Here is a 4,930-nt window from a genome sequence, read left to right on the forward strand (position 1 = left end):
CCCCCCCGCCCCCCCCCCAAGTGCACAAATTTTTGTGCCCCGGGCCTCTAGTTAAATATAAAAGACTATAGACTAAAGGAGACAAAGAAGGGTGAAGGATTAGAGGAGGGAAGAAGTAGATTACAAAAGTCTCCCACACAATGACTGCAAAATACTTCACGAGGGAGGGGGAAACAATATTGAGTACCATCTTTGTGTATTATTACAATGCCTTTTTATAGAAAAAAAAAAACAGGAAAATATTACCTAAATTTATAGAGCCAGTGATTGGTGGGGTTGGGTTTAAATTCAGGCCTCTCTTACTGTAAATGTCACATGCTTTTTAGTTAAATCTTATGGTCTTTGCCAAAATAATTGACCTCTACTTTATAGCATTTCTATTTTAAGTAGAAGAAAGGATAAATGGTGGATATATGCAGAAGAAGAACCATAATGTACTTACAGTAATTGAAAATAAGTCAAGAAAAAAGCACATGATCACTAGAACAAAAATTAATGACAAAATACACAAGATTGCTTGGTACAAAATACATGCTCAATTTTAGGCTGTAAGACATATTTATGGCATCTAGAATGCACAAAGTTAAAGAGTAAAAGCAATGAGGTCATGGGCCTATTGAGGACAGCAGAGAGTTGGAATTTGATGAACACCTTTCCGTGTCTGAGATGGAAGTCAACAACAACAAAAAAAGTCTTGCCTGGCAAGACTGAATTGACTTTTGGGAATCAAACTCTGTGTGAAAGGTAGACTTAGGTTAGGGCAGATCTGGAGACAGGACTTTGCACTTGTGTCCAGCCAGGCATCTGCATTTGGATCAGAGTGGCAAAAGGATCTTAACCAGAGAACAAACTGCCACAGCTGTGAGTTAGAGAAACAAGAACAGCTGATGGAGTTAGAGCCCTAGTGGTGCATACTGTTGGGGTGAACATGCTCAGCCCCACTAGCTCTCAACAGAACAGACAGGCTTGACTTCATGGCAAGAGCTTGGAGCTGGGTGTGCAGTCTTCCTCAGTGACTTGACTCACCCCAGAAAGCATATGAGTTTTAGGCTCTTAGTTTTAAATGGACATGACTCCAGGAGATAACTTTTGAACCTGACAACACCCATCATTGAAATAACAGATGTCATAGACAAATGTGAAATTCAGAGCCTACACAATGGAATGGACCAACGGAGAAAATTTAAAACATAAAGAATAAAGACAGTGTCCATGTTCTTATTCATATTTTAAATTTAAGGAGCATCCATCATGGGTCAGCTACTATGCTCAATCTAATGAATACAAAGATACGTATGGCATGATCACTGCCTCCCAAAAGATTGTATAGTAGTGTAATTGGAGAATGTAAGAATGTTTATAATGTTGTCTTGGTATCTGTTAAATGTCCAGTAAGAGTGTAAATAATAAGGAATAGATGTATTCGAAGTTCATTGTGATCTGAAATGGTTTTAGTTTTCTTCACAAAGATGATAGAAAATTAATGGGATCTTGGATAAAGGTTAGGTTCAGATGGTAGAACAATAGAAAGGAGGGTATTACAAGAATGGAAAATTACATGAACTAAGAGAACCAGCATGAAGTTATAGGGCAAAGCTAGGGCACAAAGAGTAGGTCAGTCTGGCTGAAGTTGTGAATTCATGTGGAAATGATACACTGAGGAATTTAAAGATAATCTAGCATTCGAATTTATAAGACCATGTATAATATTATGGCTTGTATCTTTAATTTGGTAAAATATGATCATCATATGTCCCACCCACTAAATTCTGAAAAACCCCTTGTAGCCAGGATTGTAAGTCCTAATTATGATTCTATCACTCTGTCCCTACCTCAGTATCTTGAACTTAGTAGGCTAAATGAACCAATACAATTTATTCTCTATATGTTGGGAGTTGTCTTCCTAATGGATATTTTGTTATCAAAAAATCTTATTAGGGCCTTAAGGGCTAAATTTTGAGATGTGCAATTTCAAAACTATATTTTACCTTTTGGAATTTAAAACAGATTATAAGAGCAAAATAACTGGAATGGAATGAAGTATAGAAAGTGATGAAAAGCAAAGGAATGAATCCAAGAATACTCTATCCAGCAATAGTGCTTGAATTTAAGGAGCTCACTCAAGACCAGGAAATAGACATGAAAACAGATATTTACAAAATAATGTTGTGAATATATAATAAAAATATAACCCAAAAGCAGTGTTAGTAGGGAGGTCATGAATAAGAAGCTTGACAGTCTCCTGAAGGGTAAGAAAGCGTCCATGACAGAGGAGCTTGTATAAAGAGTATGATGATTTTTTTTTAAGTTATCTCAACTTTGCCCCTCCCCTTTTTAATATTCTGCAATCTAGACTTTCCTTGCAACTAACATGAATAAATTGGTAGGAGATTTGACCACTGAACACAAAAAAATCCGTTGGTCAATATAAACAATCCATTTCCATACTCTTATAAGCACACTGCTTGCAATACTCAAAGAAAATTCTAATACACTGAAATGGTAAAATGCAAAAGTTAAAAGTACATGACTTCCTCTTAGGTTCTCACCTATTACAGGGTAAAACACAAATGTAGATACTTAACACAGTAACTATCTAAATTGAAACTTACTTTCCTTCTTTGCTTTTGAATTTCTTGCACTGAGTTTAGGAGGATGGCAGATGAGTTTAGGCAGAGAGGGACAAGAGTGGAAGAGAAATTGAAAAGGTGAGGACAAATGACTATGGTTAATTAGGGCAATAAACTCTGTGTGTCAAAGCTTTTACCCAAGAAAGGATCCAGGCCTTAGGTGAGGACTTCTTTATGAATCTAACTAATTTTTCCTCACATAATAAAAGTTAAATATTCAACAGCTCTAATGACTGAGTTACCTGTCTGAGAAATAAAACTGTCTATGAAAAAAAAAGTCAAAGTTGACTTCTTGAGACTTTGAGCACCAAATTGTGGTCTCTCTAATCACACCCAGGCTCTGCTGTAGAGTATGAGTCTCCAAAGAGGCAAGGATGATTCCTAGACTGGAGAGCGATCTAAGGATGGGTATGTATGTACCCAGTTAGAGGATCTGCCTGTTTCTATCACCACCTGAATCTTCTTCAATGTTCCCAAGCACCTGGGAGTATTTCCCGGATGTCCCTAGATGGTTTAGTGATAGTGCCACCAGCCTCCTCCTTGCTCTCAGGGAGCAAATGAATCCTTGATCTGAAACATGAAGCAGCTGTTAACACCCTATGTAACAAGGTCAGAGCTTGCAAAGATCCATTACTCTTTCTGCTCTCAGACGTGCTGATATTTATTGCAGTATCCAGACAGGGCAACATTCTTAACTCTTAGTGCCATGATTCTCAAACTTCTGACCATCAGAATAATCTGGAAATCTTATTAAAGCCCAGATTACTGGTTCCTACTCCTAGAGTCTCTGATTCAGTAGAGCACCAAATTGTGGTCCAGATTGCAAGGGATGATTCCTACCCATCCTTAGATCACTCTCCAGTCTAGGAATCATCCTTGCCTAGAGGATTTGCTTCTCTAACAAGTTCTCAGCAATGCTGCTGCTGCTGGGATCCCACTTGGAAAAGCTCGGTCCTAGGGGATCCTTGATCCCCTGAACTTCCATGCACAATCTGTGTATATGTGCCTGTGTGGTTTTGTCCAAGAGTGTGCTTCATAGTTTTAATCAGAATCTCAAAGTGAATTAAACCAAAAATAAACAAAAGCCAATGACTTATTTAATAAGGCACAATACCTGAGGGAATGCAGATCTCAAAGAGAAGACCTGTGGTACAGAAAGTATAAGCTCACTGGATAGAGTAAAGGTAGTTCCACAATAGGTGTTCTGAGTTATTAGGTGAAAGCTGGGTAATTGTTGATAGGCACTACCAAAATAAAGAGATTTGGATAGGAATTAATATTCTCACCCTATAGGAATTTTTTAAATTATAGATAATTATGCTAAATTGCAGCAAGATGATTTGAAGCATTATGCTAATTCAGGAGTAATAAAGCATGAAGCACTATGCAATCTTTAAAAACGTAACCCCAATCAATCAACACTGGAATAACAACAGACAAAAGGCTAGGTTCTGTCATTATTATTTTATTGTATCATAGTTAAAATTGGCCTTCAACTTACTTTTTAAGAGCCCCCAAAGGGCAATGAGATGCTCCATGTAGAGCCAAATGAAGATCCATATCCCTTTAGGCTGCCCTCCCCACTTCTCTCAGAATCCCTTGCTTTTTAGAGGCAGCGGTACACAACAGGTACAGCACAGGCTTGTATCCAATCAGACCTTGGTTCAAATCCCAGCTTTGACCTTTGCTAGCTATAGACCTTGAGCAAGTTTCTTCTACCTCTTTGAATCTCAGTTGCTTTATCTGTAAAATGGGAATGAGAACCTCACACACAAAGATCTTCTGATGATTAGGTGATATGGTCTATAAAATCTCTGACACATAGCAAAAATTTAACAAGTGGTCATGTAATTCAGGTCTTGTCCTTGATTGATGTTGCTAGTAGAATCACATTTGGCTATTATACTTAGAAACTAGCACCTAGCCTACCAATGAGTCCCTCCATGCCCAGTTTTTTTTTAGACCCAGTATTATTTAATCAGACATAATTGTCTGCCTAGTTTTCATATAACTAACATTTCATGAGGGTTGTGGCTTAATCTAAGAACAGTCCTCAAGCTTGAAGGTCAAGTAAGATCCTTTAGTTGATGCTGGGAGAAAGTACTGGACTTGCTGACTAAATATCTGCCCAATATGTATTCTCTCTCCTGAATATAAAAGGCGAAAGATTTATACGATCTGAAGAGAAACCAGAGTATCTACACTAATAAAAGAGAAACATGGTAATTAGCGTATGACCGCTACCCTTCCCATTGGCTAATCAGCATATCCTTATGCAAATTAACTGTCAGCCAAGATGG

The sequence above is a fragment of the Myotis brandtii genome, unplaced genomic scaffold (genome assembly GCF_000412655.1).
Source record: "Myotis brandtii unplaced genomic scaffold, ASM41265v1 scaffold167, whole genome shotgun sequence".
NCBI classification, from domain to species: Eukaryota; Metazoa; Chordata; class Mammalia; order Chiroptera; family Vespertilionidae; genus Myotis; species Myotis brandtii.